The sequence below is a fragment of the Nycticebus coucang genome, chromosome 12 (assembly GCF_027406575.1).
Source record: "Nycticebus coucang isolate mNycCou1 chromosome 12, mNycCou1.pri, whole genome shotgun sequence".
NCBI classification, from domain to species: Eukaryota; Metazoa; Chordata; class Mammalia; order Primates; family Lorisidae; genus Nycticebus; species Nycticebus coucang.
In genome coordinates, this window is record NC_069791.1 from 9384433 (window position 1) to 9402603 (window position 18171).

Sequence of the window (18171 nt, forward strand, 5' to 3'; positions counted from 1 at the left end):
GCCTTTGATGTCCTTCTCTTGTTTGATTGCATTAGCTAGGACTTCTAGCACAATGTTGAATAGTAGTGATAGTGGATGTGCTTGTCTGGTTCCAGGTTCCAGTTATAGGCAGGAATGCTTTCAGTTTTTATATTGAGTATAATGTTAGCTGTCAGTTTGTTGTAAATGACTTCTATCAGTTTAAGGAATGTGCCATCTATGCCAATTTTCTTTTTTTTTTTGCAGTTTTTGGCCGGGGCTGGGTTTGAACCTGCCACCTCCGGCATATGGGGCCAGCGCTCAACCCCTTTGAGCCACAGGCGCTGCCCATATGCCAATTTTCTTAAGTATTCTTTTTTTTTTTTTTTTTTGAGACAGAGCCTCAGGCTATCACCCTGGGTATAGTGCCATGGGATCACAGCTCACAGCAACCTCAAACTCCTGGGTTCAAGCGATTTTCTTGCCTCAGCCTCCCAAGTAGCTGGGACTACAGGCGCCTGCCACAATGCCCAGCTACTTTTTGGTTGTAGTTGTCATTGCTGTTTGGCAGGCCCGGGCTGGATTTGAACCTGCCAACTCTGGTGTATGTGGCTGGTGCCTTAGCTACTTGAGTTACAGGCCCTGAGCCTGTATCTTGTATTTCTTTTCTTTTCTTTTTTTGAGACAGAATCTCACTTTTTGCCCTCAGTAGAGTGCTGTAGTATCATAGCTCACAGCAACCTCAAACTCTAGGCCTCAAGAGATCCTTTTGCCTAAGTTTGCCAAGTACCTGGGACTACAGGTGCCTGCTACAATGCTCAGCTAGTTTTTAGAGACAGGGGTCTCACTCTTGCTCAGGCTAGTTTCAAACTCCTAATCTCTGGCAGCGCCTGTGGCTCAGTCGGTGGGGCGCTGGCCCCATATGCTGAGGGTGACGGGTTCAAACCCGGCCCCCGCCAAACTGCAACCAAAAAATAGCTGGGCGTTGTGGTGGGCGCCTGTAGTCCCAGCTGCTCGGGAGGCTGAGGCAAGAGAATCGCTTAAGCCCAGGAGTAGGAGGTTGCTGTGAGCTGTGTGAGGCCACGGCACTCTACTGAGGGCCATAAAGTGAGACTCTGTCTCTACAAAAAACTCCTAATCTCAGGAGATCCACCTGCCTGGCCAAAGTGTTAGGATTAAAGGTGTGAGCCACCATGCCCAGGCTACTTAACTGACTTTCGACAAAGCTACTTAAAGTCTCTCATTCACTCATACGCAAAATGAAAGTAATATTTCATTAGCCTTGTAATCTGTAGGGGAAACTGAGCCCTGATGTTTAGCATAAAACTCACTTCCTGCTTGAGAGACCTGGGGAATCACGAGAATGGCGTGTGAGTTGTGTGCGTGCAGGAGGTCAGAAAACTGGTCTCCAAGAGAAAATGTATGTGTGAGGTGTGGCAATAATGAGCATGGTAAAGATTCTCTAGATTCCAAAGGTCTCTTGATGCTGGAGGCAGAGGTTGTGTTCAAGGTCTGAGATTTTGTGAACAAATTTAAGACTTTCTGTCTGACACTTTCCACATTCCCCCTTTTTTAATGCTTATGTATTATAAGTAAACTTTAACTATCTTTTCCTGCTTTGTGATAGTAAATACGAGGGAAATTAACTTAGGAGTGCTCCTCCCAGAGTTCCTCTGTTCTCCTGACACAGACTTTGTGTCAAGCCTCTTCATTGCTCACACCAAGACTCCCTCTTCTGGTGACCTCAAACCCCTTCAGTATTCAGTCCTAAGTTCTGGTTCAGTACTATCACTAACAAGCTGAGTGACACTGGGAGAATTACCTTACCTGTCTGAAACTTTTTTTCTTACCTGTAAAATGGAATAAATAAATAGTATTTGTTTCCTAAAACTGCAGTGAAATGAAATAAGGCAAAGCACATAAAGTGCCTTGGAAGATGCCTGTCTCTTGATAAACACTCAATAGATGTTAGCTCCATTACAATTTTTTTTTTTTTGAGACAGAGTCTCACTGTGTTGCCCTTAGTAGAGTGCTGTGGCATCACAGCTCACAGTGAACTCAAACTCTTGGGCTGAAGTGATTCTCTTGCCTTAGCCTTCCCGGTAGCTGGGACTACAGGCGCACGCCACAATGCCCAGCTATTTTTTGGTTGCAGTTTCCATTGTTACCTGGCAAACCCAGGCTGGATTCAAACCCACCAGCTCCCATGTATGTGGCTGGTACCCTAGCTGCTGGAGGCGCTGAGCCTCCATTACAATTATTAATTACCCTACTGTCTCCCCGTTTTTAGCTCTCTGGGTATCATATAACTCAGATTTGAAGACCTAAAGTGAGCAATTCTAAAAACTAACATACATCTTAGTTGCATTCAAAAGATTATACAAGGATGAGACAGGCTAAACTACATACTTAGAAAATACTGGAGGGGTGGCTCCTGTGGCTCAAAGGAGTAGGGCACCAGCCCCATATACCGGAGGTGGTGATTTCAAACTTGGCCTGGCCAAAAACTGCCCCCCCTCCCAAAAAAAGAAAAAACAGAAAAAGAAATAAGCCAGGCGTTGTGGCTGGTGCCTATAGTCCCAGCTACTTGGGAGGCTGAGGCAAGAGAATCACTTAAGCCCAGGAATTTGAGGTTGCTGTGAGCTGTGATGCCACAGCACTCTACCGAAGGCAACATAGTGAGACTCTGTTTGAAAATAAATAAATAAATAAATAAATAATTTTCAGGGTGATGCCCGTAGCTCAGCAGGTAGGGTGCTGGCCACATACACTTGGGCTGGCGGATTTGAACCTGGCCTGGGCCTGCTAAACAACAATGACAACTGCAACAACAAAAAATGGCTGGGCGTTTTGGTGGGCACCTATAGTCCCAGTTACTTGGGAGGCTGAGGCAAGAGAATCCCTTAAGCTCAAGAGTCTGAGGTTGCTGTGAGCTGTTGAGCTGTGAAGACCTGGCACGGAGGGCTACTGCCTCAAAAAAAAAAAGAAGAAGAAGAAGAAGAACACTAGGTACAAAACACTGGGCGGTGCCTGTGGCTCAGGAGTAGGGCGCCAGTCCCATATACCCGAGGTGGCAGGTTCAAACCCAGCCCCGGCCAAAAAAAATCACAAAAAAAAAAAAAAAAAAAAAAGGAAAAAAAGAAAGACACCCCAGCTATCATTTCTTTCTGAGCCCTACCACTCCAGGAAATAAAAAACAAATGTGTTGTAGGAAGTAGGATTTTTATGCATCATAAGATTTAACCACACTTCTCTATTCTAAGAGTAGAAAGTACCAAACAGGAAAGAAGTAAAGAGGGAGCCAATTAAATAAACTCTACTTACATGTACAAATACTAAAACCTGGGCGGCACCTGTGGCTCAGTGAATAGGGCACCGGCCCCATATGCCAAGGGTGGCGGGTTCAAACCCAGCCCCGGCCAAACTGCAACAAAAAAATAGTCGGGCGTTGTGGCGAGCGCCTGTAGTCCCAGCTGTTGCTGTGAGCCGTGTGACGTCATAGCACTCTACCTGAGGGTGGTACAGTGAGACTCTGTCTCTACAAAAAAAAAAAAAAGGGCAGCACCTGTGGCTCAGTCGGTAAGGCGCCGGCCCCATATACCAAGGGTGGCCGGTTCAAGCCCGGCCCCGGCTGAACTGCAACAAAAAAATAGCCAGGCGTTGTGGCGGGCGCCTGTACTCCCAGCTACTCGGGAGGCTGAGGCAAGAGAATCGCTTAAGCCCAGGAGTTGGAGGTTGCTGTGAGCTGTGTGAGGCCACGGCACTCTACCCAGGGCCATAAAGTGACACTCTGTCTCTACAAAAAAATAAATAAATAAAAAAAATGCTAAAACCTAAGGCCATAGTAGTAAAATGACCCAGATACATAAACTGATGGAAAAGGTAAATTATGTCAAAGAGCACCAGCAAAATTAGAGACTAAATTCTTCATTCTGGTGAGTATATATATATATATATATATATATTTTTTTTTTTTTTTTTTGTAGAGACAGAGTCTCACTTTATAGCCCTCGGTAGAGTGCCGTGGCCTCACACAGCTCACAGCAACCTCCAGCTCCTGGGCTTAAGCGATTCTCTTGCCTCAGCCTCCGGAGCAGCTGGGACTACATGCGCCCGCCACAACGCCCAGCCATTTTTTGGTTGCAGTTCAGCCGGGGCCGGGTTTGAACCCGCCACCCTCGGTGTATGGGGCCGGCGCCTTACTGACTGAGCCACAGGCGCCACCCAATTTTTTTTTTTTTTTAGACAGTCTCACTTTGTCCCCTCAGTAGAGTGCCATGGCATCACAGCTCAGAGCAACCTCCAACTCCTGGGCTTAGGTGATTCTCTTGCCTCAGCCTCCCAAGTAGCTGGACTACAGGCACCCGCCACAACACCCGGTTATTTTTTGTTGTTGTTGTTTGACTAGGGCCGGGCTTGAACCTGCCATCCTCAGTATATGGGGCCAGTGACCTATTCACTGAGTCACAGGAGCTGCTTTTATTTTTATTTTTATTTTGCAGTTTTTTGGCCAGGGTTGGGTTTGAACCTGCCACCTCCGGTATATGGGGCCAGCGCCCTACTCCTTTGAGCCACAGGCACCACCCCATTTTTTTTTTTTTTTTTTTTTTGAGACAGAGTCTCACTTTGTCTCTCTCAGTAGAGTGCCATGGTGTCATCTTGGACTCAGGTGATCTTCTTGTCTCAGTCTCCAGAGTAGCTGGGACTACAGGTGCCTGCCACAATGCCTGGCTATTTTTAGAGATGAGGTCTTACTGTTGCTCAGGCTGGTCTCAAACCTGCGAGCTCAGGCAATCTGCCTTCCTTGGACTTCCAGAGTGCTAGGATTACAGGGGTGAGCCACTGCACCCAGCCCTTTGCTGAGTGTATTTTTTTTGAGACAGAATCTCACTTTGTCACCCTCAGTAGAATGCCATGGCATCACACAGCTCTCAGCAACCTCCAACTCCTGGGCTCAAGTGATTCTCCTGCCTCCGCCTCCCAAGTAGCTGGGACTACAGGCGCCCACCACAACGCCCAGCTATTTTTTTTTTTTTTTGGTTGTAGCCATCATTGTTGTTTGGCGGGCCCGGGCTGGATTCGAACCCACCAGCTCAGGTGTATGTTGCTGGTGCTTTAGCCACTCGAGCCACAAGCACCGAGCCTCAAGGTTGTTTTGAGGAGGCAAAAGTAAAATAAATTATTTGTAACTTCTCTTGGGTAGAGACATTTGCACCTGATTTAGTCTAGACTGGTCTGTAATCTCTCCAGAAAAACAATGCTTTTAAGCAAGATGTGGCCTTCACTTATACACAAGGAAGTTTAGAATTTGATATAATTAAAAAAAAAAAAAAACAAGGCTCAGCGCCCGTAGCACAGTGGTTAGGGTGCCAGCCACATACACCGAAGGTGGTGGGTTCGAACATGGCCCAGGCCAGCTAAACAACTGCAACAAAAAATAGCTAGGCGAAAATAGCCAGGCATTGTGGCAGGCACCTGTAGTCCCAGCTACTCGGGAGACTGAGGCAAGAGAATCACTTAAGCCCAGGAGTTGGAGGTTGCTGTGAGCTGCGTGATGCCATGGCACTCTACCCAGGGCCATAAAGTGAGACTCTGTCTCTACAAAAAATAAAATTAAATAAATAAATAAATAAAAATAGCCAGGCGTTGTGGCTGCCTGTAGTCCCAGCTACTAGGGAGGCTGAAGCAAGAGAATCACTTAACCCCAAGAGTTTGGGGTTGCTGTGAGCTGTGATGCTATGGCACTCTACCAAGGGCAACATAGTGAGACTCTATCTAAAAAAAAATATATATATATATATATATATATATATGTTTATATCGGCTTGGCGCCAGTAGCACAGTGGTTACTGTGCCAGCCACATACACCAAGGCTGGAGTGTTCAAGCCCAGCCCGGGCCAGATAAAAAACAATGACAACTGTAACAAAAAATAGCTGGGGGTTGTGACAGTCACCTATAGTCCCAGCTACTTGGGAGGCTGAGGCAAGAGAATCACTTAAGCCCAGAAGTTTGAGGTTGCTGTGAGCTGTGACACCACAGCACTCTACCGAGGGCAACACAGTGAGACTCTGTCTCAAAAAAAAAAAAAAAAAAGTTTATATGGGTCCCACCCCCACATCAGGATGGAGAACTCATAAGAATATATTACCTGGGTGGCGCCTATGGCTCAGTGGGTAGGGCGCTGGCCCAATATACTGAGGGTGGCAAGTTCAAACCCGACCCTGGCCAAACTGCAACAAAAAAAAAATAGCCAGGCGTTGTGGCAGGCACCTGTAGTCCCAGCTACTTGGGAGACTGAGGCAAGAGAATTGCCTAAGCTCAGGAATTGGAGGTTGCTGTGAGTTGTGAGCTGTGAAACCATGGCACTCTACCAAAGGTGATAACGTGAGACTCTGTCTCTAGAGAAAAAAAAAAAAAGAATATGTTACCTGCAGATGTGCTGGCCCCTAGCCAGACATTCGACTCGAGACAAGCTGGTATGTCAGCCTGAACATAATGTGATGGGCCAGTTTGCTTGTGAAGCTCAGAGTATGCTTCCGAGATCTAAACAAAGTATATTAGAGCCAGTTAGTGGAGATTTTTTTTTCACCCCAGCTATAAATACTCCCTGATACTCTTTCCTTCCACTGATTTAACTTTTATGCCCAAAATTCTACATGATAGAAATAGTCCAAAAAGTTGAATATATTCCCAGGGGAAAAGGTGAGGTTATGCCTTAGGAAGAAGTAAACAATTTTTTTTTTTTTTTTGTATTTAATATATCAACTTCCTGGCTCGGCGCCTGCCACATACACCTGAGCTGGTGGGTTCAAATCCAGCCTGGGCTGGCCAAATAACAATGATGGCTGCAACCAAAAAATAGCTGTGCGTTGTGGTGGACGCCTGTAGTCCCAGCTACTTGGGAGGTGGCAGCAGGAGAATCACTTGAGCCCAGGAGTTGGAGGTTGCTGTGAGCTGTGATGCCACAGCACTCTATCCAGGGTGACAGCTTGAGGCTGTCTCAAAAAAAAAAAAAATCAACTTCCTTTCTTTCCTTAGGCATGAAACTTAAGGAGCTTCATTAGCTACATCAAACAACAAAGGAAAGTTTAAGCCCTGAATCCTTCTGTTACAGGATGGGATATTACAAAATGGGTCTAAAACTCGAAATTAGTAAAGTTTGGCCTCTCGAGTCTTTTTTTTTCAGACAGAGTCTCATTTTGTCACCCTAGGTAGAGTGCTATGGCATCACAGTTCACAGCAACCTCCAACTCCTGGGCTCAGGAGATTGTCTTGCCTCAGTTTCCCAAATAGTTGGGACTACAGGAGCCCACCACAACACCCGGCTATTTTTTGTTGTTGTTGTTGCAGTTTGGCTGGGGCCAGGTTTGAACCCACCACCCTCCCCATATGGGGCCAGTGGCACCCTACCCACTGAGCCACAGGCACCACCTGGCCTCTCTAGTCTTTGACTTACCTCATTGGAAAAGGAGGATAAAGGCTGGGTATGGTTGCTCATGCTGTAATCCTAGCACTCTAGGAAGCTGAGGCAGGTGGATGGATTGCTTGAGCTCAGGAGGTCAAGACCAGCCTGAGGAAAAAGCAAGACCCCATCTCTACTAAAAATAGAAAAAACTGAGGCAAGGATCTCTTTTTTTTTTTTAATATATATATATATATATATATATATTTTTTTTGTAGAGACAGAGTCTCACTTTATGGCCCTCGGTAGAGTGCCGTGGCATCACACAGCTCACAGCAACCTCCAACTCCCAGGCTTAAGTGATTCTCTTGCCTCAGCCTCCTGAGTAGCTGGGACTACAGGCGCCCACCACAACGCCCGGCTATTTTTTTGGTTGCAGTTCAGCCGGGGCCGGGTTTGAACCCGCCACCCTCGGTATATGGGGCCGGCACCTTACCAACTGAGCCACAGGCGCCGCCCGAGGCAAGGATCTCTTGAGCCCAAGAGTTGGAGGTTCCTGTGATACCATGGTACTCTACCCAGCTTGAGACTCTGTCCCCAAAAAATAAATAAATAAAAATAAGAAATATTTGCTGAAAGAACACAATTTTCATGTCTTTTAAAGTACTGTGATGCCAACAGAAAGTGAATTCCTTTTTTTTTTTGTGGTTTTTGGCCAGGGTTGGGTTTGAACCCACCACCTCTAGCATATGGGACTGGCGCTCTATCCCTTTGAGCCACAGGTGCCACCCAGAAAGTGAATTCCTAATGACTATTAGGAGAAACTCTGCCATCTCCTGGGTAAAACAGGTCATGTCTCCTTTAGCAAATGCTGGGAGAACAAAGTACTGTATAGAATTTGTGATATGTAGAACAGATATTTGAAAGTAAAACCCAATTCCACCACTCACTGTTTTAGTATATGCACTGCTAAAGCAAGCGCCCACTTGCTATGTTAAACTGGAAAATCTCAATCTTTTGTTGTTTTTTTTTTTTGCAGTTTTGGCCAGGGCTGGGCTTGAAACCGCCACCCCAGTACATGGGGCTGGCGCCCTACTCCTTGAGCCACAGGCAAGAGAGGCCAGCCTAGGCAACAAGAGAAGTTTGGTGTATTTGGCTGGTGCCTTACTCACTAAGCTACAGGCACCAAGCCTAGCCTTGCATTCTTTTTTTTTTTTTTTTTGAGACAGAGTCTCACTTTGTCACCTTTGGTAGAGTGCTTTGGTGTTACAGCTCACAGCAACCTCAAACTCTGGCTCAAGCAATTCTCTTGCCTCAGCCTCCCAAGTAGCGGGGACAACAGGTGCCCGCCACAATGCCCAAGTATTTTTGTTTTTTTAGAGAGTGGTGTGTGGGGGGGTGTTTCGCTCTTGCTTAGGCTGGTCTTGAATCTCTGAGCTCAGGCAATCTGCCTGTCTCAGCCTCCCAGAGTGCTAGGATTACAGGCATGAGCCACCAGGCCTAGCTTAGTTTTTCTTTTTTTTTTTTTGTAGAGACAGAGTCTCACTTTATGGCCCTCGGTAGAGTGCCGTGGCCTCACCCAGCTCACAGCAACCTCCAACTCGTGGGCCTAAGCGATTCTCTTGCCTCAGCCTCCCGAGTAACTGGGACTACAGGCGCCCGCCACAATGCCCGGCTATTTTTTGGTTGCAGTTTGGCCGGGGCCGGGTTTGAACCCGCCACCCTCGGTATATGGGGCCGGCACCTTACCGACTGAGCCACAGGCGCCGCCCTAGTTTTTCTTTTTTACGAGACGGAGTCTTACTGTGTCACCTGGCGTAGAGTGTGATGGCATCATCATCGCTCACAGCAACATCAGTGTCTTGGGCTCAAGCAATCCTCTTGCCTCAGCCTGCTGAGTAACTGGAGGTGCCCACCACCATGCCTGGCTAGTTTTTCTATTTTAAGTAGAGATGTACTCTTGCTATTGCTTAGGCTGGTCTGGAACTCCTGAGCTCAAGCAATTCACTCACTTCAGCATCCCAGAGTGCTAAGATTACAGGCATGAGGGTGGTGCCTGTGGCTTAAAGGAGTAGGGTGCCAGCCCTATATACCAGAGGTGGCGAGTTCAAACCCAGCACCAGCCAAAAAACTGCAAAAAAAAAAGATTACAGGCATGAGCCACTGTGCTCAGCCAATGTTTGCTTTTCCATTCTTGTGATTACATTTTTTGCATTAACCTGGATGGAACTGAAGAATAAAAAAGGTTTATATATTATGATTAAGTGGGACTTAAGAATGCAAGGCTAGGCTTGGCTGGGCGGCGCCTGTGGCTCAGCGGGTAGGGCGCCGGCCCCATATGCCGAGGGTGGCGGGTTCAAACCCAGCCCTGGCCAAACTGCAACACAAAAATAGCCGGGCGTTGTGGTGGGCGCCTGTAGTCCCAGCTACTTGGGAGGCTGAGGCAAGAGAATCGCCTAAGCCCAAGGGTTTGGAGGTTGCTGTGAGCTGTGTGAGGCCACGGCACTCTACGGAGGGTGATAAGGTGAGACTCTGTCTCTAAAAAAAAAAAAAAAAAGAATGCAAGGCTAGGCTTGGTGCCTGTAGCTCAGTGAGTAAGGCACCAGCCAAATACACCAAGGCTGGTGGATTTGAGCCTTGCCCCAGTCCTGCTAAACAACAATGACAACTACAACAAAAATAGCTGGGCGTTGTGGCAGGCACCTGTAGTCACAGCTACTTGGGAGGCTGAGGCAAGAGAATCAGTTAAGCCCAGGAGTTTGAGGTTGCTGTGAGCTGTGAAGCCACAGTACTCTACCAAGGGCAACATAGTGAGACTCTGTCACTAAAAAAAAAAAAAAAAAAAAAGAAAGAATTCAAGGCTGGTTAAATGTCTAAAAATCAAGTAATAAAATATGCAATACTCACGTGATCATTTCAGTAGATGCTGCGCAAGCATCTGACAAAATCTAATAGCATTCATGATAAAATCTCTCAACTATCTAATATTAAAAGGGGGGCGGTGCCTGTGGCTCAAAGGAGTAGGACACCGGCCCCATATACCGGAGGTGGCGGGTTCAAAACCGGCCCTGGACCAAAAACAAGAAAAAGTAAAAGGGAATCTTCCAAGGAGCTATGAAAAATCCATAGCTATGGGGGCTGGTGCCTGTGGCTCAGTAAGTAGGGCACTGGCCCTATATACCAAGGATGGTGGGTTCAAACCCAGCCCTGGCCAAACTGCAACAAAAAAATAGCCGGGCGTTGTGGTGGGCGCCTGTAGTCCCAGCTACTGGGGAGGCTGAGGCAAGAGAATCGCTTAAGCCCAAGAGCTAGAAGTTGCTGTGAGCTGTGACACCATGGTACTCTACTGAGGGTGGCAAAGTTAGACTCTGTCTCTTAAAAAAAAAGAAGAAAGAAAAATCCATAGCTAATATCTTAATACCGAAAGACTGAATTCCCCTAAGACTGGGATCAAGGCAAGGATGTTCACTCTCACCACTTCTATTCAACCTGATACTGAAAGTTCTGCACATGCACTGAGAAACATCACCAAAAGCACAGTAAAAACCCAACGAGGCTTGGTGTAAGGGATGATGTCTGTAATCTTAGCACTTTGGGAGGACAAGGCAGGACATGTGAGCCAGGAGTTCAAGGCCAGGCTGAGTAACATAGCTGAGACCCTGTCTCTACAATCAATTTCTTTCTTTTTTTTTTTTTTTTGTAGAGACAGAGTCTCACTTTATGGCCCTCTGTAGAGTGCGGTGGCCTCACACAGCTCACAGCAACCTCCAACTCCTGGGCTTAAGCAATTCTCTTGCCTCAGCCTCCCGAGCAGCTGGGACTACAGGCGCCCGCCACAACACCCGGCTATTTTTTGGTTGCAGTTTGGCCGGGGCCGGGTTTGAACCCTCCACCCTCGGTATATGGGGCCGGCGCCTTACCAACTGAGCCACAGGCGCCGCCCTCTACAATCAATTTCAACATTAGCCAGGTGTAGTGGTGCATACCTTTAGTCTCCGTTACTTGGAAGCTGAGCCAGACGGATTGCTTGAGCCCAGGAAGTCTAGACTGCTGTGCGCTATGATCACTCCACTGCACTCTAGCCAGCACAACAGAGTGAGACTCTGCCTCAACAACAAAAAATAACTATTATTTATTTCTTTTATTGTATTTATTGATTTTTGTTGTTGTTGCAGTTTGGCTGGGGCTGGGTTTGAACCTGCCACCCTTGGTACATGGGTCTGGCGCCCTACCCACTGAGCCACAGGCACCACCCAATAACTACTTTTTTTTTTTTTTTTTTTTGTAGAGACAGTCTCACTGTACCGCCCTCAGGTAGAGTGCTGTGGCGTCACACAGCTCACAGCAACCTCTAACTCTTGGGCTTACACGATTCTCTTGTCTCAGCCTCCCGAGCAGCTGGGACTACAGGCGCCCGCCACAACGCCCGGCTATTTTTTTGTTGCAGTTTGGCCGGAGCTGGGTTTGAACCCGCCACCCTCGGCATATGGGACCAGCCACCCTCGGCGTATGGGACCGGCACCCTACTCACTGAGCCACAGGCGCCGCCCCCAATAACTACTTTTTTAATAAATTTATTTTTTTTTGGAGGGGGGATAGTGTCTCACTATGTCAGTTTCTGTAGAAAGCTGTAGTGTCACAGCTCACAGCAACCTCAAACTCTTGGGGTTAAAGGATTCTCTTGTCTCAGCCTCCCAAGTAGCTGGGACTACAGGCACCCACCACAAGACCCAGCTATTTTTTTTCTTTTTTTGAGACAAGAGCCTCAAGCTGTCACCCTGGGTAGAGTGCTGTGGCATCACATCTCACAGCAACCTCCAACTCCTGGGCTCAAGTGAGTCTCCTGCCTCCATCTCCCAAGTAGCTGGGGCTACAGGTGCCCGCCGCCACAACCCCCAGCTATTTTTTGGTTGCAGTCATCATTGTTCTTTGGATACCCAACCTCATTCATAATTTTTTAAAAATGAAATAAAACAACACTGGGTGGTGCCTGTGGCTCAAGGAGTAGGGCACCGGCCCCATATACCGGAGGTGGTGGGTTCAAACCCAGCCCCAGCCAAAAACCGCAAAAAAAAAAAAAAAAAGAAAGAAAGAAAACAACACTGAGTTACCATTTTTCACCTATTGGGATGCCAAACATTAAAAAAGTGATAACTGGCTTGGCTGTGAGCTGTCACAGCACTCTACCCAGGGTGACAGCTTGAGGCTCTGTCTCAAAAAAAAAAAAAAAGGTGATAACCAACTGAGACGAGGGAGTAAAAACAGGTACTCTGGTGGGTTGCTGATGAGAATGTAAAATTTTATGACCAGTATGGAAGGAATATTAGTCCTCTATATGAAAGTGACACATGTATATACCCTTTGACTATAAATATTACAAATGTATGTACCCTTTGACTCAGTAGTTCTACTTTTAGGAATTTATCCTACAGTTATGTAGCAACATGAGAACTGAGCCACAGTCGGGTGGACTGGAGGTTCCTCCTTAAGCGGGAACCCTACCCAATCACCTGGGGTCTGGCAGACAAAGGGAGAGAAAGGCTGTTAAAAATACACACACACACACACACACACACACACACACACACACACGGCTTGGCGCCTGTGGCTCAAGCGGCTAAGGCACCAGCCACATACACCTGAACTGGCGGGTTCGAATCCAGCCCGGGCCCGCCAAACAACAATGATGGCTGCAACCAAAAAATAGCTGGGTGTTGTGGCAGGAGAATTGCTTGAGCCCAGGAGTTGGAGGTTGCTGTGGGTGACAAAGTGAGACTCTGTCTCTTAAAAAAAAAAAGGCCAGGTGTTGTGGCAAGTGCCTGAAGTCCCAGCTACTCGGGAGGCAAGAGAAACGCCTAAGCCCAGGAGTTCAAGGTTGCTGTGAGCTGTGACATTACAGCACTCTACTGAGGGCAATAAAGTTAGACTCTGTCTCTACAAGACAAAACAAAACAAAACGAAACACCCTTTTTCACTTATAAAAACCCTTATTTCTTTTTTATTTTTTATTTATTTATTTATTTTTTTTTTTTGTAGAGACAGAGTCTCATTGTACCACCCTCGGGTAGAGTGCCGTGGCGTCACACGGCTCACAGCAACCTCCAACTCTTGGGCTTACGTGATTCTCCTGCCTCAGCCTCCCGAGCAGCTGGGACTACAGGCGCCCGCCACAACGCCCGGCTAAAAACCCTTATTTCTAGTTGCCCATGTTATAGCATTCTAATACTTTAGCACAAATATATCAGAAACAAAAAAGAACCTGACCCTGCTAACATCTAACCACCTGGGAGGACAAACTTGTTCTAGAATGCCTCATACTTTACATAGTACTATGGGCCTCCCAAGTCACCAGATAGCACCATTGTATTGGGAACAGAATCAGTCCAAAGGTCAAAGTGCAGATGGGGCTAGTTCTCTACGCAAAGAACATCTGCTTCTATCAGATTTTCTTTATTACCCAACCAGTTCCTATTAGCAGAAGAGTGCAGTGAGGAACTCATTACAGATTACATTAAAGCTAATTCAAGGAAGCAAGGAGAGGAAATAAAGGAAGCAAAGAACTTCCAGGTAATGTTAGAAATTCTCTAAGATATGATATTTTTCTCTTTTTTTTTTTTAATTTTTTTTTTTTGTAGAGACAGAGTCTCACTTTATGGCCCTCGGTACAGTGCCATGGCCTCACACAGCTCACAGCAACCTCCAACTCCTGGGCTTAAGCGATTCTCTTGCCTCAGCCTCCCAAGTAGCTGGGACTACAGGTGCCCGCCACAACGCCCGGCTATTTTTTGGTTACAGTTCGGCCGGGGCCGGGTTTGAACCCGCCACCCTCGGTATATGGGGCCTGCGCCTTACCGACTGAGCCACCGGCGCCGCCCTATTTTTCTCTTTTTTCTTTTCTTTTTCTTTCTTTTTTTTTTTTTTTTGTTGCAGTTTTTGGCCAGGGCTGGGTTTGAACTCACCACCTCCACCATATGGAGCCAGCGCCCTACTCCTTGAGCCACAGACACCACCCTATATGGTATTTTTCTTTTGGACAAACCAAAGAGCTACAGAGAATAATAACCTTCCCATGAAATAAGGTTAAGATTAGTCTGTTATGTATGAAAAAACTAAAGCTGGATTGAATTTATACTAAATATTAAGACCCAGAACTTTGCCCCTTGGGCAAAGCCAAGCATGAAGCAGCAAGCCGGGGTCCCTCCATTAGAGGTAGTCCCACTAACAAGAGGACAGGGAGACAGAGAATGACTACAGAAAAGAAAAACAAAAGCAAAATAAAGGTCATTCCGTCTGGTTTCAAACAAAATAAACTCTTCAACTCTAACCAAGGAAAAGGAGAACCACCTTTTCTTTGAACACACAAGAGTACACATAGTTCTTTTTGTTTTTTTTTTTTTTTTTTTGCAGTTTCTGGCTGGGGCTGGGTTTGAACCCACCACATCTGGCTTATGGGGCTCACACCCTACCCCTTTGAACCACAGGTGCCGCCCTGTTGTTTTTGTTGCAGTTTTATCCGGGGCTGGGTTTGAACACACCACCCTCGGTATATGGGACCGGCACCCTACTCCCTGAGGGTGCTGCCCAAGAGTACACATAATTTTTTTTTTTTATTTTACTTATTTTTTTTGCAGTTTTGGCCAAGGCCAGGTTTGAACCCACCACCCCCAGTATATGGGGCCAGCATCCTACTCCTTGAGCCACAGGCACTGCCCAGAGTACATATAGTTTTGATATATATTTCCCCATGATTACCCTCGATGCCCATTTTACAGTAATCCAAAAATATAAAGAAAATTAGTATTGTGTGATGCAGTCAGAGCTGCCTTAAGAGAAAACTAGTGAGAGCCGGATGGGCACTGGGCGACTCTGTGCCTCGCTGAGGAAAAATAACTAAACATGGGCAAAGGAGATCCTAAGAAGCCGAGAGGCAAAATGTCATGATATGTATTCTTTGTGCAAACTTGTTGGGAGTAGCCCAAGAAGAAGCACCCAGATGCTTCAGTCAACTTCTCAGAGTTTTCTAAGAAGTGCTCAGAGAGGTGGAAGACCATGTCTGCTCAAGAGAAAGGAAAATTTGAAGATATGGCAGAGGCGGACAAGGCCTGTTATGAAAGAGAAATGAAAACCTATATCCCTCTAAAGGGGAAACAAAAAAGAAGTTCAAGGATCCCAATGCACCCAAGAGGCCTCCTTCGGCCTTTTTCTTGTTCTGTTCTGAGTATCGCCCAAAAATCAAAGGAGAACATCCCGGCCTATCCAGTGGTGATGTTGCAAAGAAGCTGGGGGAGATGTGGAGTAACACTGCTGCGGATGACAAGCAGCCTGATGAAAAGAAGGCTGCAAAGCTGAAGGAAAAATACGAAAAGATATTGCTGCATATCGAGCTAAAGGAAAGCCTGAGACAGTGAAAAAGGAAGTCATCAAGGCTGAAAAAAGCAAGAAAAAGAAGGAAGAGGAAGATGAAGAAGATGAAGAGTAGGAGGAAGATGATGAATAAGTTGGTTCTAGTGCAGTTTTTTTTTCTTGTCTGTAAAGCATTTAACCCCCCTGTACACAACTCACTCCTGTTAAAGAAAAAAATTGAAATGTAAGGCTGTGTAAGATTTGTTTTTAAACTGTACAGCGTCCTTTTTTGTATAGTTAACAGACTACCGAATGTGTCTTTATTTTTTATTTTTTTGTAGAGACAGAGTCTCACCTTATCGCCCTCGGTAGAGTGCTGTGGCATCACACAGCTCACAGCAACCTCCAAATCCTTGGGTTTTAGGCGATTCTCTTGACTCAGCCTCCCAAGTAGCTGGGACTACAGGCGCCCGCCACAACGCCCGGCTATTTTTTTGTTGCAGTTTGGCCGGGCCTGGGTTTGAACCCGCCACCCTCGGCATATGGGGCCGGCGCCCTACCCGCTGAGCCACAGGCGCCGCCCCCGAATGTGTCTTTAGATTGCCCTGTCCTGGTGGTATTTTCAATAGCCACTAACCTTGCTTGGTACAGTATGGGTGTTGTAAATTGGCATGGAAATTTAAAGCAGTTTTTTTTTTTTTTTTTTGCAGTTTTTGGCCAGGGCTGGGTTTGAACCCACCACCTCTGGCATATGGGGCCGGCGCCCTAATCCTTTGAGCCATAGGCGCTACCCTAAAGCAGGTTCTTGTTGGTGCACAGCACAAATTAGTTATATATGGGGATGGTAGTTTTTTCATCTTCAGTTGTCTCTGATGCAGCTTATAGGAAATAATTGTTGTTCTGCTAACTGAATACCACTCCGTAATTGCAAAAAAAAAAAAAAAAGAGAGAGAGAGAGAAAACTAGTAATGTATTATAATGCTTTCCCATAAAAACTTCCTTTATGGATGTGGCCTTCCTGGGATTAGTCAATTAAATGATTAGTTTCAAGGAAGGGACTAACTCTGGGTGGCTCTGGGACTTGTTAGCTGAGTCACTTTATACAAAGAGTCCTGACTTCCAACTCTTAATTTTTCATCTTCAAAATGGGACTAATAATACCTGTTTTGTACGTGTCTCTCTGGGGAGAGAGCGAGATAAACTGGGTTGGCACGCCAGTGACATTTGGTAACAGCTAGGGTTTATATATTGAGTTCCACCTAAATACAGATGTTGCTTTAGGCACTAAGAAAAAAGGTGAAAGTTCTCCTAGGTGCAAATGGCAAAAGTCCTGAAGGTTTTTAGTCTTCAAAACAAGTTTTGGGAGATGCCTGTTGCTCAGTGGGTAGGGCGCCAGCCACATACAACAAGGCTGGCGGTTCCGAACCCAGCCTGGGCCTGCTAAACAGTGACAACTGCAACAACAAAATAGCCGGGTGTCGTGACAGGCGCCTTACTCCCAGCTAACTTGGGAGCCTGAGGCAAGAGACTTCCTTAACGCTTAAGCCCAAGAGTTTGAGGTCGCTGTGTGCTGTGACCCCATGGCACTCTTCCCAGGGGACAGCTTGAGACTATCTCAAAAAAAAAAAAAAATATATATATATATATATTTTTGCACATCACCTTTTTCTGTCCGTGAAGACAAAGACAATTAAAATAGAAAAACTTGGGAGCGGCGACTGTGGCTCAGTGGGTAGGGCGCCCCCATATACCGAGGGTGACGGGTTGGAACCCAGCCCTGGCCAAACTGCAACAAAAAAAAATAGCCGGGGGTTCCGGGGACCTGTAGTCCCAGCTCCTCGGGAGGCAGAGGCAAGAGAATCGCTTAAGCAGAGCTGGAGGTTGCTGTGAGCTTTGACGCTATGGCACTCTACCCAGGGCGATAAAGTGAGACTTTGCCTAAAAAAAAAAAAAAGTAAAAAGAAAAACTTGGGAGCGCTTAAAGGTTTGGGAAATGTTTTTGTGACGCAGCCTTATTTTATTGCCTCAACTTTACAGATAAAACAAGATAAACAGGGCGGCGCCTGTGGCTCAGTGAGTAGGGCGCTGGCCCCATATGCCAAGAGGTGACAGGTTCAAACCCGGACACGGCCAAACTGCAACAACAACAACAAATAGCCGGGCGTTGTGGCGGGCGCCTGTAGTCCCAGGTACTCGGGAGGCTGAAGCAAGAGAATTGCCTAAGCCCGAGAGCTGGAGGTTGCTGTGAGCTGTGATGCCACGCACTCTACCGAGGGCAAAGTGAGACTCTGTCTCTAAAAACAAAAACAAGATAAACAGACTCCCTCTCCACCGCCTCCTGCCTCACTGAAGCATTCAAGGGCTGTTTGTGCTCGGGGTGTTTTGCCGCCATCCCGTTCCTCACCACCGCGCGACAGTGACTAGGGTGCCTTTGGCCCCACACCGCTTTTCGGGCGAGTTACCAAG